The sequence below is a fragment of the Aegilops tauschii genome, chromosome 7, assembly GCF_002575655.3.
Source record: "Aegilops tauschii subsp. strangulata cultivar AL8/78 chromosome 7, Aet v6.0, whole genome shotgun sequence".
Classification (NCBI taxonomy): Eukaryota; Viridiplantae; Streptophyta; class Magnoliopsida; order Poales; family Poaceae; genus Aegilops; species Aegilops tauschii.
The window spans coordinates 173,086,662-173,108,876 of record NC_053041.3 but is presented as its reverse complement, the minus strand read 5'-3'; the positions used below and the strand labels follow the sequence as shown (position 1 = coordinate 173,108,876).

The 22,215-nt window shown below is 43.1% G+C and overlaps 1 long non-coding RNA gene across 1 annotated transcript; it reads left to right on the top strand.

Moving 5' to 3' along the window:
* Positions 1-19,581: 19,581 nt before the first annotated feature.
* Positions 19,582-21,739, top strand: LOC120969450 (uncharacterized). The gene is made up of 2 exons (XR_006665952.1): positions 19,582-20,636; positions 21,310-21,739. It is a non-coding gene; the product is annotated as an uncharacterized lncRNA (long non-coding RNA).
* Positions 21,740-22,215: the final 476 nt, after the last annotated feature.

Genomic DNA, 22,215 nt, shown 5'->3' with positions numbered 1-22,215 from the left:
TACCGAAAGGTCGAGCGTGAATCATATAGTAGATATGATCAACATAGTGATGTTCACCATTGAAAACTACTCCATCTCACGTGATGATCAGACATGGTTTAGTTGATGTGTATCACGTGATCACTTAGATGATTGGAGGGATGTCTGTCTAAGTGGGAGTTCTTAAGTAATATGATTAATTGAACTTTAATTTATCATGAACTTAGTCCTGGTAGTATTAGCATATCTATGTTGTAGATCAATAGCTCGCATTTAGCTCCCCTGTTTTATTTTTGATATGTTCCTAGAGAAAACTAAGTTGAAAGATGTTAGTAGCAATGATGCAGATTGGATCCGTGATCTGAGGATTATCCTCATTGCTGCACAGAAGAATTATGTCCTTGATGCACCGCTAGGTGACACACCGATTGCAGGATTAAATGCAGACGTTATGAATGTTTGGCAAGCTCGATATGATGACTACTTGATAGTTTAGTGCACCATCCTTTACGGCTTATAATCAGGGCTTCAAAGACGTTTTTGAAACGCCACGGAGCATATGAGATGTTCCAAGAGTTGAAATTAGTATTTCAGACTCATGCCCATGTCGAAAGGTATGAGACCTTTGACAAGTACTTTGCCTACAAGATGGAGGAGAATAGCTCAGCTAGTGAGCATGTGCTCAGAATGTCTGAATACTGCAATCTCTTGAATCAAGTGGGAGTTAATCTTCCAGATAAGATAGTGACTGACAGAGTTCTCTAGTCACTATCACCAAGTTACTAGAACTTCGTGATGAACTATAATATGCAAGAGATAACGGAAACGATTCCCAAGCTCCTCATGATGCTGAAATCGACGAAGGTAGAAATCAAGAAAAGCATCAAGTGTTGATGGTTGACAAGACCACTAGATTCAAGAAAAAGGGCAAAGGGAAGAAGGGGAACTTCAAGAAGAACGGCAAGCAAGTTGCTGTTCAAGTGAAGAAGCCCAAGTCTAGACCCAAGCCGGAAACTGAGTGCTTCTACTGCAAAGGAAATGGTCACTGGAAGTGGAACTGCCCTAGATACTTGGCGGATAAGAAGGATGGCAAAGTGAACAAAGGTATATTGGATATACATGTTATTGATGTGTACTTTATTAGTGTTCATAGCAACCCATCGGCTTTTTATACTGGTGCAGCTGCTAAGAGTAGTAACTCAAAACGGGAGTTGCAGAATGAATAGAAACTAGTTAAGGGCGAGGTGACGATGTGTGTTGGAAGTAGTTCCAAGATTGATATGATCATCATCACACACTCCCTATACTTTCGGGATTAGTGTTGAACCTAAATAAGTGTTATTTGGTGTTTGCGTTGAGCATGAATATGATTTGATCATGTTTATTGCAATACGGTTATTCATTTAAGTTAGAGAATAATTGTTGTTCTGTTGACATGAATAAAACCTTCTATGGTCATACACTCAATGAAAATGGTTTGTTGGATCTCGATCATAGTGATACACATATTCATAATATTGAAGCCAAAAGATGCAAAGTTAATAATGATAGTCCAACTTATTTGTGGCACTGCCGTTTAGGTCATATTGGTGTAAAGCGCATGAAGAAACTCCATGCTGATGGGATTTTGGAATTACTTGATTATGAATCACTTGATGCTTGCGAACCATGGGCAAGATGACTAAAACTCCGTTCTCCGGAACAATGGAGCAAGCAACTGACTTATTGGAAATAATACATACTGATGTATGCGATCCGATGAGTGTTGAGGCTTGCGGCAGGAATTGTTATTTTCTGACCTTCACAGATGATTTGAGCAGATATGGGTATATCTACTTGATGAAACATAAGTTTGAAACATTTGAAAAGTTCATATAATTTCAAAGTGAAGTGGAAAATTATCGTAACAACAAAATAAAGTTTCTACGATCTGATCGTGAAGAAGAATATTTGAGTTACGAGTTTGGTCTTCATTTGAAACAATGCAGAATAGTTTCGCAACTCACGCCACCTAGAACACCACAACGTAATGGTGTGTCCGAACATCGTAACCGTACTTTCTTAGATATGGTGTAATCTATGATGTCTCTTACCGATTTACCACTATAGTTTTCGGGTTATGCATTAGAGACAGTTGCATTCACGTTAAATAGGGCACCATCTAAATCCGTTGAGATGACACCATATGAACTATGGTTTGGCAAGAAACCAAAGTTGTCATTTCTTAAAGTTTGGGGTTGCGATGCTTATGTGAAAAAGTTTCATCCTGATAAGCTCAAACCCAAATCAGAGAAATGTGTCTTCATAGGATACCCAAAGGAGATAGTTGGGTACACCTTCTATCATAGATCCGAAGGCAAGACATTCGTTGCTAAGAATGGATCCTTTCTAGAGAAGGAGTTTCTCTCGAAAGAAGTGAGTGGGAGGAAAGTAGAACTTGATGAGGTAAGTGTATCTGCTCCCTTATTGGAAAGTAGTTCATCACAGAAAATCTGTTCCTGTGACTCCTACACCAATTAGTGAGGAAGCTAATGATGATGATCATGTAACTTCAGATCAAGTTACTACTGAACATCATAGGTCAACCAGAGTGAGATCCACACCAGAGTGGTACGGTAATTGTTGGAAATATGCCCTAGAGGCGATAATAAATGGTTATTATTATATTTCTTTGTTCATGGTAATTGTCTATTGTTCATGCTATAATTGTATTGTCCGGAAATCGTAATACATGTGTGAATACATAGACCACAATGTGTCCCTAGTAAGCCTCTAGTTGACTAGCTCGTTGATCAACAGATAGTCATGGTTTCCTGACTATGGACATTGGATGTCATTGATAACGGGATCACATCATTAGGAGAATGATGTGATGGACAAGACCCAATCCTAAGCATAGCATAAAAGATCGTGTAGTTTCGTTTGCTAGAGCTTTTCCAATGTCAAGTATCTTTTCCTTAGACCATGAGATCGTGCAACTCCCGGATACCGTAGGGGTGCTTTGGGTGTACCAAACGTCACAACGTAACTGGGTGACTATAAAGGTGCACTACGGGTATCTCCGAAAGTGTCTGTTGGGTTGGCACGGATCGAGACTGGGATTTGTCACTCCGTGTGACGGAGAGGTATCTCTGGGCCCACTCGGTAATGCATCATCATAATGAGCTCAATGTGACTAAGGCGTTAGTCACGGGATCATGCATTGCGGTACGAGTAAAGAGACTTGCCGGTAACAAGATTGAACAAGGTATTGGGATACCGACGATCGAATCTCGGGCAAGTAACATACCGATTTGATAAAGGGAATTGTATACGGGATTGATTGAATCCTCGAAATCGTGGTTCATCCGATGAGATCATCGTGGAACATGTGGGAGCCAACATGGGTATCTAGATCCCGTTGTTGGTTATTGACCGGAGAGGCGTCTCGGTCATGTCTGCATGTCTCCCGAACCCGTAGGGTCTACACACTTAAGGTTCGGTGACGCTAGGGTTGTAGAGATATGTGTATGCGGAAACCCGAAAGTTGTTCGGAGTCCCGGATGAGATCCCGGACGTCACGAGGAGTTCCGGAATGGTCCGGAGGTGAAAAATTATATATAGGAAGTCATGTTTCGGCCACCGGGAAAGTTTCGGGGGTTACCGGTATTGTACCGGGACCACCGGAAGGGTCCCGGGGGTCCACCGAGTGGGGCCACCTATCCCGGAGGGCCCCGTGGGCTGAAGTGGGAAGGGAACCAGCCCCTAGTGGGCTGGGCGCCCCCCATGGGCCTGCCCCCTGCGCCTAGGGTTGGAAACCCTAGGGTGGGGGGGCGCCCCACTTGCCTTGGGGGGCAAGCCACCCCCCTTGGCCGCCGCCCCCCCCCCCTCCAGATGGATCTTGGCCAGCGGCCCCCCCTCCCAGGGGGCCTATATAAAGGGGGGGAGGGAGGGCAGCAATATAACAGCCTTGGGCGCCTCCCTCCTCCCCTGCTACATCTCTCCCTCTCGCAGAAGCTCGGCGAACCCCTGCCGAGACCCGCTACATCCACCACCACGCCGTTGTGCTGCTGGATCTCCATCAACCTCTCCTTCCCCCCTTGCTGGATCAAGAAGGAGGAGACGTCGCTGCACCGTACGTGTGTTGAACGCGGAGGTGCCGTCCGTTCGGCAATCGGTCATCGGTGATTTGGATCACGGCGAGTACGACTCCGTCATCCACGTTCATTGGAACGCTTCCGCTCGCGATCTACAAGGGTATGTAGATGCACTCCTTTCCCCTCGTTGCTAGTATACTCCATAGATTCATCTTGGTGAGCGTAGGAAAATTTTAAAATTATGCTACAATTCCCAACAGTGGCATCATGAGCCAGGCCTATGCGTAGTTACTATGCACGAGTAGAACACAAAGAAGTTGTGGGCGTTGATGTTGCCAATTCTTCTTGCCGCTACTAGTCGTTTCTTGTTTCGGCGGCATTGTAGGATCAAGCGGCCCGGACCGACCTTACACGTACGCTTACGTGAGACAGGTTCCACCGACTGACATGCACTAGTTGCATAAGGTGGCCAGCGGGTGTCTGTCTCTCCTATTTTAGTCGGAACGGATTCGATGAAAAGGGTCCTTATGAAGGGTAAATAGAAATTGGCAAATCACGTTGTGGTCATACGTAGGTAAGAAACGTTCTTGCTAGAAACCTACAAACCACGTAAAAACTTGCAACAACAATTAGAGGACGTCTAACTTGTTTTTGCAGCATGTGCTATGTGATGTGATATGGCCAGAAGATGTGATGAATGATATATGTATGTATGAGATTGATCATATTCTTGTAATAGGAATCACGACTTGCATGTCGATGAGTATGACAACCGGCAGGAGCCATAGGAGTTGTCTTTATTATTTTGTATGACCTGCGTGTCATTGAATAACGCCATGTAAATTACTTTACTTTGTTGCTAAACGCGTTAGCCATAGAAGTAGAAGTAATCGTTGGCGTGACGACTTCATGAAGACACAATGATGGAGATCATGATGATGGAGATCATGGTGTCATGCCGGTGACGAAGATGATCATGGTGCTCCGAAGATGGAGATCAAAGGAGCATAATGATATTGGCCATATCATGTCACTATTTGATTGCATGTGATGTTTATCATGTTTTTGCATCTTATTTGCTTAGAACGATGGTAGTAAGTAAGATGATCCCTTATGATAATTTCAAGAAAAGTGTTCCCCCTAATTGTGCACCGTTGCGAAGGTTCGTTGTTTCGAAGCACCACGTGATGATCGGGTGTGATAGATTCTAACGTTCGAATACAACGGGTGTTGACGAGCCTAGCATGTACAGACATGGCCTCGGAACACACGCAATACACTTAGGTTGACTTGACGAGCCTAGCATGTACAGACATGGCCTCGGAACACGGAAGACCGAAAGGTCGAGCATGAGTCGTATAGAAGATACGATCAACATGGAGATGTTCACCGATCTTGACTAGTCCGTCTCACGTGATGATCGGACACGGCCTAGTTAACTCGGATCATGTTTCACTTAGATGACTAGAGGGATGTCTATCTGAGTGGGAGTTCATTGCGTAATTTGATTAGATGAACTTAATTATCATGAACTTAGTCTAAAATCTTTACACTATGTCTTGTAGATCTAATGGCCAACGTTGTTCTCAATTTCAACGCGTTCCTAGAGAAAACCAAGCTGAAAGATGATGGCAGCAACTATACGGACTGGGTCCGGAACCTGAGGATCATCCTCATAGTAGCCAAGAAAGATTATGTCTTAGAAGCACCGCTAGGTGATGCACCAATCCCAGAGAACCAAGACGTTATGAACGCTTGGCAGCAGCGTGCTGATGATTACTCCCTCGTTCAGTGCGGCATGCTTTACAGCTTAGAACCGGGTCTCCAAAAGCGTTTTGAGAAACATGGAGCATATGAGATGTTCGAGGAGCTGAAAATGGTTTTCCAAGCTCATGCCCGGGTCGAGAGATATGTTGTCTCCGACAAGTTCTTTAGCTGTAAAATGGAGGAGAATAGTTCTGTTAGTGAGCACATACTCAGAATGTCTGGGTTGCACAACCGCTTGACTCAGCTGGGAGTTAATCTCCCGGATGACGCGGTCATTGACAGAATCCTCCAGTCGCTTCCACCAAGCTACAAGAGCTTTGTGATGAACTTCAATATGCAGGGGATGGAAAAGACCATTCCTGAGGTATATTCAATGCTGAAATCAGCGGAGGTGGAGATCAGAAAAGAACATCAAGTGTTGATGGTGAATAAAACCACTAAGTTCAAGAAGGGCAAGGGTAAGAAGAACTTCAAGAAGGACGGCAAGGGAGTTGCCGCGCCCGGTAAGCCAGTTACTGGGAAGAAGTCAAAGAATGGACCCAAGCCTGAAACTGAGTGCTTTTATTGCAAGGGAGGTGGTCACTGGAAGCGGAACTGCCCCAAATTCTTAGCGGACAAGAAGGCCGGCAACACCAAAGGTATATGTGATATACATGTAATTGATGTGTACCTTACCAGTACTCGTAGTAGCTCCTGGGTATTTGATACCGGTGCGGTTGCTCATATTTGTAACTCAAAACAGGAACTACGGAATAAACGGAGACTGGCGAAGGACGAGGTGACGATGCGCGTCGGGAATGGTTCCAAGGTCGATGTGATCGCCGTCGGCACGCTACCTCTGCATCTACCCATGGGATTAGTTTTAAACCTTAATAATTGTTATTTAGTGCCAGCTTTGAGCATGAACATTGTATCTGGATCTCGTTTAATTCGAGATGGCTACTCATTTAAATCCAAGAATAATGGTTGTTCTATTTATTTGAGAGATATGTTTTATGGTCATGCCCCGCTGGTCAATGGTTTATTTTTGATGAATCTCGAACGTGATGTTACACATATTCATAGTGTGAATACCAAAAGATGTAAAGTTGATAACGATAGTCCCACATATTTGTGGCACTGCCGCCTTGGTCACATTGGTGTCAAGCGCATGAAGAAGCTCCATGCAGATGGACTTTTGGAGTCTCTTGATTACGAATCATTTGACACGTGCGAACCATGCCTCATGGGTAAGATGACCAAGACTCCGTTCTCCGGAACAATGGAGCGAGCAACCAACTTATTGGAAATCATACATACCGATGTGTGCGGTCCAATGAGTGTTGAGGCTCGCGGAGGATATCGTTATGTTCTCACTCTCACTGATGACTTAAGTAGATATGGGTATGTCTACCTAATGAAACACAAGTCTGAAACCTTTGAAAAGTTCAAGGAATTTCAGAGTGAGGTTGAGAATCAACGTGACAGAAAAATAAAATTCTTACGATCACATCGTGGTGGAGAATATTTAAGTCACGAGTTTGGTGCACACTTAAGGAAATGTGGAATAGTTTCACAACTCACGCCGCCTGGAACACCTCAGAGAAATGGTGTGTCCGAACATCGTAATCGCACTCTATTGGATATGGTGCGATCTATGATGTCTCTTACCGACTTACTGCTCTCATTTTGGGGCTATGCTTTAGAGACTGCCGCATTCACGTTAAATAGGGCTCCGTCGAAATCCGTTGAGACGACACCGTATGAATTATGGTTTGGGAAGAAACCTAAGCTGTCGTTTCTAAAAGTTTGGGGATGCGATGCTTATGTCAAGAAACTTCAACCTGAAAAGCTCGAACCCAAGTCGGAGAAATGCGTCTTCATAGGATACCCTAAGGAAACCATTGGGTATACCTTCTACCTCAGATCCGAAGGCAAGATCTTCGTTGCCAAGGACGGGTCCTTTCTGGAGAAGGAGTTTCTCTCGAAAGAATTGAGTGGGAGGAAAGTGGAACTTGATGAGGTGATAGTCACCCCTTCCGAACCGGAAAGTAGCGTAGCGCGGGAAGATGTTCCTGTGGTGCCTACACCGACTGGGGAGGAAGTTAATGATGATGATCATGAAGCTTCGGATCAAGTTACTACTGAACTTCGTAGGTCCACAACGACACGTTCCGCACCAGAGTGGTACGGCAACCCTGTCCTAGAAATCATGTTGTTAGACAACGGTGAACCCTCGAACTATGAAGAAGCGATGGCGGGCCCGGATTCTGACAAATGGCTAGAAGCCATGAAATCCGAGATAGGATCCATGTATGAAAACAAAGTATGGACTTTGACTGACTTGCCCGATGATCGGCGAGCCATAGAAAACAAATGGATCTTTAAGAAGAAGACAGACGCGGATGGTAATGTGACCATCTATAAGGCTCGACTTGTCGCTAAGGGTTATCGAAAAGTTCAAGGGGTTGACTACGATGAGACTTTCTCACCCGTAGCGAAGCTAAAGTCCGTCCGAATCATGTTAGCAATTGCCGCATACTATGATTATGAGATATGGCAGATGGACGTCAAAACGGCATTCCTTAACGGCTTCCTTAAGGAAGAGTTGTATATGATGCAGCCGGAAGGTTTTGTCGATCCTAAGAATGCTAACAAAGTATGCAAGCTCCAGCGCTCAATCTATGGGCTGGTGCAAGCATCTCGGAGTTGGAACATTCGTTTTGATGAGATGATCAAAGTGTTTGGGTTTACACAGACTTATGGAGAAGCCTGTGTTTACAAGAAAGTGAGTGGGAGCTCTGTAGCATTTCTCTTATTATATGTGGATGACATACTATTGATGGGAAATGATATAGAATTCTTGGAAAGTATAAAGGCCTATTTGAATAAGTGTTTTTCGATGAAGGACCTTGGAGAAGCTGCTTATATATTAGGCATCAAGATCTATAGAGATAGATCAAGACGCCTCATTGGTCTTTCACAGAGTACATACCTTGACAAGATATTGAAGAAGTTCAATATGGATCAGTCCAAGAAGGGGTTCTTGCCTGTATTGCAAGGTGTGCAATTGAGCACGGCTCAATGCCCGACCACGGCAGAAGATATAGAAAAGATGAGTGTCATCCCCTATCCTCGGCCATAGGGTCTATTATGTATGCCATGCTGTGTACCAGACCTGATGTAAACCTTGCCGTAAGTTTGGTAGGAAGGTACCAAAGTAATCCCGGCATGGAACACTGGACAGCGGTCAAGAATATCCTGAAGTACCTGAAGAGGACTAAGGATATGTTTCTCGTTTATGGAGGTGACGAAGAGCTCGTCGTAAAGGGTTACGTCGACGTTAGCTTCGACACAGATCTGGATGACTCGAAGTCACAAACCGGATACGTGTATATTTTGAATGGAGGAGCAGTAAGCTGGTGCAGTTGCAAGCAAAGCGTCGTGGCGGGATCTACATGTGAAGCGGAGTACATGGCAGCCTCGGAGGCAGCACAGGAAGCAGTCTGGATGAAGGAGTTCATTACCGACCTAGGGGTGATTCCCAATGCGTCGGGCCCGATGACTCTCTTCTGTGACAACACTGGAGCTATTGCCCTTGCGAAGGAGCCCAGGTTTCACAGGAAGACCAGGCATATCAAGCTTCGCTTCAACTCCATTCGTAAAAGTGTTAAAAATGGAGACATAGATATTTGTAAAGTACATACGGACCTGAATGTAGCAGATCCGTTGACTAAACCTCTCCCTAGGGCAAAACATGATCAACACCAGGACGCAATGGGTGTTCGATTCATCACAATGTAACTAGATTATTGACTCTAGTGCAAGTGGGAGACTGTTGGAAATATGCCCTAGAGGCAATAATAAATGGTTATTATTATATTTCTTTGTTCATGGTAATTGTCTATTGTTCATGCTATAATTGTATTGTCCGGAAATCGTAATACATGTGTGAATACATAGACCACAACGTGTCCCTAGTAAGCCTCTAGTTGACTAGCTCGTTGATCAACAGATAGTCATGGTTTCCTGACTATGGACATTGGATGTCATTGATAATGGGATCACATCATTAGGAGAATGATGTGATGGACAAGACCCAATCCTAAGCATAGCATAAAAGATCGTGTAGTTTCGTTTGCTAGAGCTTTTCCAATGTCAAGTATCTTTTCCTTAGACCATGAGATCATGCAACTCCCGGATACCGTAGGGGTGCTTTGGGTGTGCCAAACGTCACAACGTAACTGGGTGACTATAAAGGTGCACTACGGGTATCTCCGAAAGTGTCTGTTGGGTTGGCACGGATCGAGACTGGGATTTGTCACTCTGTGTGACGGAGAGGTATCTCTGGGCCCACTCGGTAATGCATCATCATAATGAGCTCAATGTGACTAAGGCGTTAGTCACGGGATCATGCATTGCGGTACGAGTAAAGAGACTTGCCGGTAACAAGATTGAACAAGGTATTGGGATACCGACGATCGAATCTCGGGCAAGTAACATACCGATTTGATAAAGGGAATTGTATACGGGATTGATTGAATCCTCGACATCGTGGTTCATCCGATGAGATCATCGTGGAACATGTGGGAGCCAACATGGGTATCCAGATCCCGCTGTTGGTTATTGACCGGAGAGGCGTCTCGGTCATGTCTGCATGTCTCCCGAACCCGTAGGGTCTACACACTTAAGGTTCGGTGACGCTAGGGTTGTAGAGATATGTGTATGCGGAAACCCGAAAGTTGTTCGGAGTCCCGGATGAGATCCCGGACGTCACGAGGAGTTCCGGAATGGTCCGGAGGTGAAAAATTATATATAGGAAGTCATGTTTCGGCCACCGGGAAAGTTTCGGGGGTTACCGGTATTGTACCGGGACCACCGGAAGGGTCCCGGGGGTCCACCGGGTGGGGCCACCTATCCCGGAGGGCCCCGTGGGCTGAAGTGGGAAGGGAACCAGCCCCTAGTGGGCTGGGCGCCCCCCATGGGCCTCCCCCCTGCGCCTAGGGTTGGAAACCCTAGGGTGGGGGGGCGCCCCACTTGCCTTGGGGGGCAAGCCACCCCCCTTGGCCGCCCCCCCCCCCTCCAGATGGATCTTGGCCGGCGCCCCCCCCCTCCCAGGGGGCCTATATAAAGGGGGGAGGGAGGGCAGAAATATAACAGCCTTGGGCGCCTCCCTCCTCCCCTGCTACATCTCTCCCTCTCGCAGAAGCTCGGCGAACCCCTGCCGAGACCCGCTACATCCACCACCACGCCGTTGTGCTGCTGGATCTCCATCAACCTCTCCTTCCCCCCTTGCTGGATCAAGAAGGAGGAGACGTCGCTGCACCTTACGTGTGTTGAACGCGGAGGTGCCGTCCGTTCGGCACTCGGTCATCGGTGATTTGGATCACGGCGAGTACGACTCCGTCATCCACGTTCATTGGAACGCTTCCGCTCGCGATCTACAAGGGTATGTAGATGCACTCCTTTCCCCTCGTTGCTAGTATACTCCATAGATGCATCTTGGTGAGCGTAGGAAAATTTTAAAATTATGCTACGATTCCCAACAGTAATCCTGTTCTGGAGGTCATGTTACTTGACCATGACAAACCTACGAACTATGAGGAAGCGATGATGAGCCCAGATTCCGCGAAATGGCTTGAGGCCATGAAATCTGAGATGGGATCCATGTATGAGAACAAAGTGTGGACCTTGGTTGACTTGCCCGATGATTGGAAAGCCATATAAAATAAATGGATCTTTAAGAGGAAGACGGACGCTGATAGTAGTGTTACTATCTACAAAGCTAGACTTGTCGAAAAAGGTTTTGACAAAGTTCAAGGTGTTGACTACGATGAGATTTTCTCACTCGTAGCGATGCTTAAGTCTATCCGAATCATGTTAGCAAATTGCCACATTTTATGAAATCTGGCAAATGGATGTCAAAACTACATTCCTTAATGGATTTCTTAAAGAAGAGTTGTATATGATGCAACTAGAAGGTTTTGTCGATCCTAAAGGTACTAACAAAATGTGCAAGCTCCAGCGATCCATCTATGGACTGGTGCAAGCATCTCGGAGTTGGAATATACGCTTTGATGAGTTGATCAAAGCATATAGTTTTATACAGACTTGCGGCGAAGCCTGTATTTACAAGAAAGTGAGTGGGAGCACTACAACATTTCTGATAAATATATGTGAATGACATATTGTTGATCAGAAATAATGTAGAATTTTCTGGAAAGCATAAAGGAGTATATGAAAGGAGTTTTTCAAAGAAAGACCTCGGTGAAGCTGCTTACAATGAGTACATACCTTGACAAGATTTTGAAGTAGTTCAAAATGGAATAGTCAAAGAAAAAGTTATTGCTTGTGTTACAAGGTGTGAAGTTGAGTAAGACTCAAAGCCTGACCACGGCAAAAGATAGAAAGAGAATGAAAGTCATTCCCTATGCCTCAGCCATAGGTTCTATAAAGTATGCCATCTTGTGTACCAGATCTATTGTATACCCTACACTGAGTTTGGCAAGGGAGTACAATAGTGATCTAGGAGTAGATCACTGAACAGCGGTCAAAATTATCCTTAGTGGAATAAGGATATGTTTCTCGATTATGGAGGTGACAAAAGGTTCGTCGTAAAGGGTTACGTTGATGCAAGTTTTGACACTGATCCAGATGACTCTAAGTCTCAATCTGAATACATATTGAAAGTAGGAGCAATTAGCTAAAGTAGCTCCATGCAGAGCATTGTGGACATAGAAATTTGCAAAATACATACGGATCTAAATTTGGCAGACCCGTTGACTAAACTTCTCTCACAAGCAAAACATGATCACACCTTCGTACTCTTTGGCTGTTAATCACATGGCGATGTGAACTAGATTACTGACTCTAGTAAACCCTTTGAGTGTTGGCCACATGGCGATGTGAACTATGGATATTAATCATATGGTGATGTGAACTATTGGTGTTAAATCACATGGCGATGTGAACTAGATTATTGACTCTAGTGCAAGTGGGAGACTGAAGGAAATATGCCCAAGAGGCAATAATAAAGTTGTGATTTATATTTCCTTATATCAGGATAAATGTTTATTATTCATGCTATAATTGTATTAACCAGAAACTTAGTACATGTGTGAATACATAGACAAACAGAGTGTCACTAGTATGCCTCTACTTGACTAGCTCATTGAATCAAAGATGGTTAAGTTTCCTAGCCATAGACATGAGTTGTCATTTGATTAACGGGATCACATCATTAGAGAATGATGTGATTGACTTGACCCATTCCGTTAGCTTAGCACTTGATCGTTTAGTATGTTGCTATTGTTTTCTTCATGAGTTATACATGTTCCTATGACTATGAGATTATGCAACTCCCGAATACCGGAGGAACACCTTGTGTGCTATCAAATGTCACAACGTAACTGGGTGATTATAAAGATGCTCTACAGGTGTCTCCGAAGGTGTTTGTTGGGTTGGCATAGATCAAGATTAGGATTTGTCACTCCGATTGTCGGAGAGGTATCTCTGGGCCCTCTCGGTAATGCACATCACTATAAGCCTTGCAAACAATGTAACTAATGAGTTAGTTGCGGGATGATGCATTACAGAACGAGTAAAGAGACTTGCCGGTAACGAGATTGAACTAGGTATTGAGATACCGATGATCGAATCTCGGGCAAGTAACATACCGATGACAAAGGGAACAACGTATGTTGTTATGCGGTTTGACCGATAAAGATCTTGGTAGAATATGTAGGAGCCATATGAGCATCTAGGTCCCGCTGTTGGTTATTGACCGGAGATGAGTCTCGTTCATGTCTACATAGTTCTCGAACCCGTAGGGTCCACCCGCTTAACGTTCGGTGATGATCGGTATTATGAGTTTATGTGTTTTGATGTACCGAAGGTTGTTCGGAGTCCCGGATGAGATCAGGGACATGACGAGGAGTCTCGAAATGTTCGAGACATAAAGATCGATATATTGGAAGGCTATATTCGGACATAGGAAAGGTTCTGAGTGGTTCGGGTATTTATCGGAGTACCGGAGAGTTACGGGAATTTGCGGGGAGTATATGGGCCTTATTGGGCTTTAGGGGAGAGAGAGAGAGGGGCAGCCTAGGGCAGGCCGCGCGCCCCCCAAGGCCTAGTCCGAATTGGACTAGGGGAGGGGCGGCGCCCCCTCCTTCCTTCTCTTCTCTCTTCACCTTCCTTCTCTCCTACTCCTACTACTTGGAAAGGGGGGAATCCTACTCCCGGTGGGAGTAGGACTCCCCAGGGCGCGCCATAGTAGAGGGCCGGCCCTCCCCCTCCTCCACTCCTTTATATACGGGGGAGGGGCACCCCATAGACAGACAAGTTGATTGTTCCAAGCCGTGTGCGGTGCCCCTCCACCATATTCCACCTCGGTCATATCGTAGCGGTGCTTAGGCGAAGCCCTGCGTCGACAACTTCATCATCACCGTCATCACGCCATCGTCCTGAAGGAACTCTCCCTCGAAGCTCTACTGGATCATGAGTTCGTGGGACGTCACCGAGCTGAACGTGTGCAGATCGCGGAGGTGCCGTACGTTCGGTACTAGGATCGGTCGATCGTGAAGACGTACGACTACATCAACTGCGTTGTCATAACGCTTCCGCTTACGGTCTACGAGGGTACGTGGACAACACTCTCCCGCTTGTTGCTATGCATCATATAGATCTTGCGTGATCGTAGGAATTTTTTTGAAATTACTACGTTCCCCAACAGGGAGAGTGTGTCCACGTACCCTCGTAGACCGAAAGCGAAAGCGTTTAGTAACGCGGTTGATGTAGTTGAACGTCTTCATGATCCAACCGATCCAAGTACTGAATGTACGGCACCTCCGTGTTCAGCACACGTTCAGCATGATGACGTCCCTCGAGCTCTTGATCTAGTTGAGGATGAGGGAGAGTTCCATCATCACTACGGCGTGGCAATGGTGATGATGAAGTTGTCGGTGCAGGGCTTCTCCTAAGTACTACGACGATATGACCGAGGTGTTAAATTGTGGAGGGGGGCACCGCATACGGCTAAGAGATTGTCTGTTGTACTTTGCGGTGCCCCCTGGCCACTTATATAAAGGAGGGGGAGGAGGAGCCGCCTAGGAGGGGCGCGCCTATAGGGGGAGTCCAACGAAGATTCCGAATCCTAGTTGGAGTCCCCTTCCTTTTTCCAAGAGGGGAGAGGGGGAAGAAGTAGGAGAGGGAGAAGGAAAGAGGGGGGGCGCCGCCCCCTCCCTAGTCCAATTCGGACTTTCCATGGGGGGGTCTCCCTTGCGGCCCTCCTCTCCTTTCTGGCAAGGCCCATGAAGGCCCACTACTTCCGTGGGAGGGTTTTGGTAACCCCCGGTACTCCGAACTCATCCGAAACTTCCCGAACCATTCCGGTGTCCGAATGCAACCTTCCAATATATGAATCTTTACCTCTCGACCATTTCGAGACTCCTCATCATGTCTGTGATCTCATCCGGGACTCCGAACAAACTTCGGTCATCAAATCACATAACTCATAATACAAATCGTCATCGAACGTTAAGCATGCGGACCCTACGGGTTCGAGAACTATGTAGACATGACCGAGACACATCTCCGGTCAATAACCAATAGTGGAACCTGGATGCTCATATTGGCTCCTACGTATTCTACGAAGATCTTTATCGTTCAAACCTCACAACAACATGCGTTATTCCCTTTGTCATCGGTATGTTACTTGCCCGAGATTCAACCGTCGGTATCCTCATACCTAGTTCAATCTCGTTACCGACAAGTCTCTTTACTCATTCTGTAATGCATCATCCCGTAATTAACTTATTAATCACATTGCTTGCAAGGCTTATAGTGATGTGCATTACCGAGAGGGCCCAGAGATACCTCTCCGATACACGGAGTGACAAATCCTAATCTCGATCTATGCCAACTCAACAAACACCTTCGGAGACACCTGTAGAGCATCTTTATAATCACCCAGTTACGTTGCGACGTTTGATAGCACACAAAGTGTTCCTCCGGTATTCGGGAGTTGCATAATCTCATAGTTAGAGGAATATGTATAAGTCATGAAGAAAGCAATAGCAATAAAACTAAACGATCATTATGCTAAGCTAACGGATGGGTCTTGTCCACCACATCATTCTCTAATGATGTGATCCCGTTCATCAAATGACACATGTCTATGGTTAGGAAACTTAACCATCATTGATTAACAAGCTAGTCAAGTAGAGGCATACTAGGGGCACTCTGTTTGTCTATGTATTCACACATGTACTAAGTTTTCGGTTAATACAATTCTAGCATGAATATCATGATATAAGGAAATATAAATAACAACTTTATTATTGCCTCTAGGGCATATTTCCTTCAGTCTCCCACTTGCACTAGAGTCAATAATCTAGATTACATAGTAATGATTCTAACACCCATGGAGTCTTGGTGCTGATCATGTTTTGCTCGTGGAAGAGGCTTAGTCAACGGGTTTGCAACATTCAGATCCGTATGTATTTTACAAATCTCTATGTCTCCCTCCTTGACTTGATCGCGGATGGAATTGAAGCGTCTCTTGATGTGTTTGGTTCTCTTGTGAAATCTGGATTCCTTCGCCAAGGCTATTGCTCCAGTATTGTCACAAAAGATTTTCATTGGACCCGATGCACTAGGTATTACACCTAGATCGGATATGAACTCCTTCATCCAGACTCCTTCATTTGCTGCTTCCGAAGCAGCTATGTACTCCGTTTCGCACGTAGATCCCGCCACGACGCTCTGCTTGGAACTGCACCAACTGACAGCTCCTCCATTCAATATAAACTAGCAGTGCGGCCCGCGCATTTGCACGGCTAGATTTATTACTTATTTGTACACTAATATTTTTCTAAATTATCATATTTTTGTAATTTGATTTGATTTGATTGAGCCATTTGGCAAAAAAATGAAAATCACTTACATTTGTATATGAAAATTTATCTTCATATTAATTGCCTCATTTAGCTCTGTCTTAGCCGCTCTTCCCGTTTGACAACTACCTTTAGCTGATATCTATACCTACTAATAAACCAAGGTGCGTTTCGTCAAATTTTTCATCCGTTCACTGCCAAAAAAATTTCTATCCGAGGTGGTACTAAATTCTTATGCGTTCGTCTGCTAGAAAAAAAGCTTTTCCAGAATTTCGTACATGGGCCGCGCGCTGTGGACCAGCGAAGCCATCCCACTTATTTTTTTGTCCATGCAGCTGGGAAACTTCTATTTTCTGCATAGGGCGACAAATAGTTTGAGCTTCGCATAGGACAACCAATAATAGGCTGGCCCATTTTTCTTTGTTTCTGTGTTTTCGTTCTATTTTTATTCTCCTTCCCCTTTCTCTTTTTTCTAGGGATGAAAATGGAGTGGAAACTTTCCGCTTTTCCGAAGGAAAAGTGGAAACGGAGAGGAAATATGAAAATGGAAACGAAAATTTGCAAAACGGAAGTGGAAATGGAATTTTTTATGTGGAAACGGAAACAAAAATGGAATGGTATTTTCCAGTGGAACAGGCATGGGAACTTTCCGTTTCCGTGAATACGGACTTTCCATTTTTACGATAAACCTATGGCTGCTTTGTAGCATAACCACCAAACAACACACAATGACACAATTAGTAGAATTGATCCAAGGCCCAAATTATACTACCACACATGTACTCAGTTTGACCCTATACATAATTGTCCAGTACTACGACAATAGTACACTAAGTTGCTAACATAAGGATATTATTTTGTAGCCGCATTAACAACTCATTAAATTTGTTTGTTTTTGTGTGTATTTCTCTATGATTAAAGGGGGGTTTAAGTTCTGGTCAACGCCCACTTCTGTTTCCGTATCCGCTTTGTATTCCCTCCGTGTCCGTTTCCTGTAGTCTCTCCTTCCGTATTCATTTCCGGGGTTTCTGTATTCGTTTCCGCTTCTGCAAAAAATATGAAAACAAATATGGTAGCACTCAGTTCCGTCTGTTTCCGCTCCGTTTTCATCCCTATTTTTATCCCTTCCAAGTTTATTTTTATAGAATTTGTTTCATAATTCAAAATTCACAAAAAATGTTCATGATTAAAAAAAACAATTTTTGAAAAATGTTCATAATTCCAAAACTTTATTGCTATTTTCAAATAAATTTGGAAATTGAAAAAATACCATTTAAAAAAAGATTATTGTTTTGCAAAATTGTTCGTGATTTCTAAAAATAAAATGGCATTTTAAAAAATGCTCCCAATTCGAAAAATATTCTTGGTTTAGTGAAATTTTCACAATTCAAAATAATGTTCGCGTATAAAAGATACACATTTTTTAAAAACATTATGAATTTTCAACACATGTTCCCATTTTAAAAATTGTTCAAAAATTCAAATAATGTCCATGTTTTTATATAAAAAAATTGTGTTTTCAGAAAATGTTTGTGAATTTTAAATGATGTTCCTGTTCCAAATTTTATTCATGTTTTTATAAAAGTGTAATTAATTTTCAAAATCATGTCCAGGATTTAAAAAATGGTTCATGTTTCCTACAATATTCAGAAACTTCATATCTTAAAATCTCCTCGATTGAAAGGAAAAGCAGTTTAAAATTTTCATGGGCCTTGCTCTCCATCAATCAATGAAAAAATAGCAGATTGATTACTTCACACCCGGCGAAATCGAGAAGCTAAATGCTCCTTTTTCACGTGCACACAGGGTTTTGCTTGCACATATAATTCTCACTAACTTTAAATGCATATTATTTTTTCTCCCGTTGCAACGCACGGGTATATGTGCTAGTATACACTTAAACAATTATTGTATTGTTTTCGGTTTCAACTCTTGTATTCTTCATGGCAAGAATTCTCCTATTGATTGTACACCGATATGATTCGATCTTAACACAATAACTATTGTGGATTGGTTTTCACTTTGAAACTAATATACTCATTATAATATTGTCCTATTACAAATAAGAGTGTACATCTTTTATCTCTGATTAATATTTCTTGTAATAAATCATCTTCCTCGAAATTAGCTACACACATCTTATTTGTTGTCTAGAACTAATATAGTTAGGTCTAATAAGTGGTGTAGGTTTTTCATTATCTCCAAAGCTAATGAGTATATTGTGACGCGAACATAAACATTTTAGTTTTTTTCTACAACTGTATCCATAAAATATGTCATGATTTTTTGGCATAAAAGTCTTTTGGTCTTGAGTATTTTTTCAAACCAAGACATGATTTTTTTAATTCGATTTAGTACAAATTTTTGGGCCATTTTTCTACTATTAGCATGAAAAAGATAGTACTCTCCTTTTTGGGGGATTATACAAACAAACTAACCAATTTTTAATTATCTTAAAAATAACTGTAAAATTACAACTGCATATATTTATTATAATTCACTGAATACTATGTCTCTATGGTGGTGTAGTCGGATCCAGACTGGAAGGGAGCGGTGATTTAGTAAACTTTCACTTATTTTGAGACGAAAAGAGTACTAAATATGCATATGTTGCAAGGAAAGGGATGCAAAATCAACTACAAAAAACATAAGTATACTTCCTCCGCTTTTAAATATAAGTTTTTTTAAAGTAAAATGAATGAATCTACATACTAAAATATACCTACATTCATCTGTATTTAGTTATTATTGAAATCCCTAAAAAGACCAACGTTTCACGTTGGGAGAGGAGTAGAAAACGTCACCTTGTGTTTGATCACAACCGGTTGACCACGTGTCAACCTGCTACCCATCTCAGCACGTGTACATGTCTTCGTGAAAACATATCCTTTCTCTCCTCCACCGCCTGAGAGTGAGAAATCCCTAAAAAGAGAGTGAGAGAGTAAAACAGATCGAGGCGGCAGCGGCGGCGGCGGCGGCTGTACCAAATCGGAGTGGTCTGCCCGTGCATCACCATAGCTCCATTGGTGGCTAGGTCTGATTGGTGCCGTGACACGCGCTCGAGCCGCGGTTCAGGCGCCGTCCACCAGCGAGGCCGCATCTCAGTCGATCCCCACCAGGACCAGGCTCCCCCGTCCACATGCGCCACCTCTTCCGATTAGCTGCCGGCAGATGTCGCTCCTGGCCATCACGAATCTAACCCCAAGGTCCAAGCTATCTCGCTCTACTTCTCCCTTTGCATTCTTCGCGGTGTCCAGGGTGCAGTTCATGTACCGCTTCTCAAGCCTATCATCAGGCACAAAATGTTTTTCTAGTGCATAGTTTTGTGTGCTGAAGGTGAGATCACTATCCTTGAGCTTGAATCGAAAGATAAGTCTGTGTCAACATAATTGTTGTATAATCTTTGACGCTTCTTCATATTTCCCATCCATGGATTCAGCAAATTCGGCACAGATGTATTAAGCAATTTTTGGGCGTCCTTGTCAAACAAAGGCAACTTGTAGTAACTGTACAGTCACTAATTTGGAGTCGAATATGATACCTACCATACCATTGTTATTAGTGCAGAGTAGGATAATAGGAACGATCATGTTCAAATTAGTATAATATGATCACGGAGGTGTAACAATTTCTGGATATGTACCATTGTACTTGTCAGTTTCCTTATCATCAGACGACATATACCATCACTGGATATTTTCTCATAACCTATCTATTGTAGCTATTGATGTGACCACAAAATCGTAAAAACAAAACACAAAATCTTTAAAGGATTCTGAATAAATTGAGAGACATAAATAACTCAAATATGGTTCTATTATAACTAATATGTCTCAATTGTCTTCGTAGGTCTTATAGTCTTGTTTTTCTTCAAAAGCGGCGATATCATAAAGAAGTCTCATGCATTACCTGATTTGTCTACCTTTTGCATCTCATTCTAGTAAGTTCTTTTAATGTAAATGTTTTGTAGTGGTCCATCCATACTTGTATCTATCTCAATCATTTTTGGTAAAATTTCTTCTGTTGGGTGCCTGCACATTTGGAGTGAGAAGTATAATAATTATTCATGAATAGACATGAGTTATGATTCATTAGTTGATAAATAATACGTAATAGATAGCGTTCGACACCTGTGAAGAACTTCCCGAGTTTAAGGTATATCTGGATCTGTATATATTCGTGTGGCACTGGTTGACTTTTACATGGATTGTTTGACCATGTAAAAGAATAAAAGATACTCCCTCCGTCCCAAAATTCTTGTCTTAGATTTGTCTAAGTACGGATGTATCTAGTTACGTTTTAGTGTTAGATACATCCGTATCTAGACAAATCTAAGACAAGAATTTTGGGACGGAGGGAGTACTTTGTAACTATTGTTTTAATAGAACAATCTACAATTAAATATGCAACGAATTAACCTTCTCATATATCAAGATCATATCGAGGCTCATAAGCTCGTTGGCTATAAGATTTTGTCTTCCTGTTATTACGTAGTTAAGCTTTTTGTATGCCATAGTGGTTTTGTTGCAAGAAGATCAGGAAATGGTTAACCAACTAATAATTACCTATGAAGATTGTATCTAGAATAGTGACTGTGCACCTTTATGATTCAGATGAGAGGCAACTCAAAAGGGTGGTTGGCCGTCAAGCATCGAGATGTCCGGCATGTTGCAGTTTTCACCGATTCTGCTGTGTCGTAGAATCAGTAGACTTTGATTGGTCAGGGGAAGATTCGGCTAGCTTCAGTTTTGGGATGTGTCCGGCTGGATGTATTTCTTTTTTATTTTTATGTGTGCTTGTCTTAGCAGAGTACGTGTGTGCTGGTTGTGTCCGGCTGGTCTTTTTATGTGTGCTTGAGCTGGCCTAATACTTTTGGAGTATTTTTTGTCGAGTCCATGCTCAACACGTCTGGACTTCTTTTGGTTGCGTTGGAGATTTGGAAGAGGGTGCACGTGAGACCATGCTCAACACGCCTGGAGTTCTTTTGGTTGATCTGGGTGCACGTGACATTTTATATATGGTTAATTGTGTCTTGGTGTCTTACGTCTTTGTGGTTCTCTCGGATGTCTTCTGGTGAAAAGAGATATGTGCAAGCGTGACATATCTATTATTATTTGTACCTCACAAACAACGTAACTTTCGCGGCTTTTAAATCCCAACCGTTGTTATCTAATATTAATGGTGCTGATTAATTAACCGTTGTTATCCGTTTTGTGACTTAGAGTCATCCGGATCAGTGTCAAAGCTTGCATAACCATTTACGACATACTCTTTTGTCACCTCCATAAATGAGAAACATATCCTTAGTCCTTTTTAGGTATTTCAGAATGTTCTTGACCGCTGTTGAGTGATCCACTCCTGGATTATTTTGGTACCTCCCTGCTAAACTAATAGCAAGACACACATCAGGTCTAGTACACATCATTGCATACATGATAGAACCTATGACTGAGGCATAGGGAATGACTTTAATTTTCTCTCTATCTTCTGAAGTGGTCGGGCATTGAGTCTGACTCGAC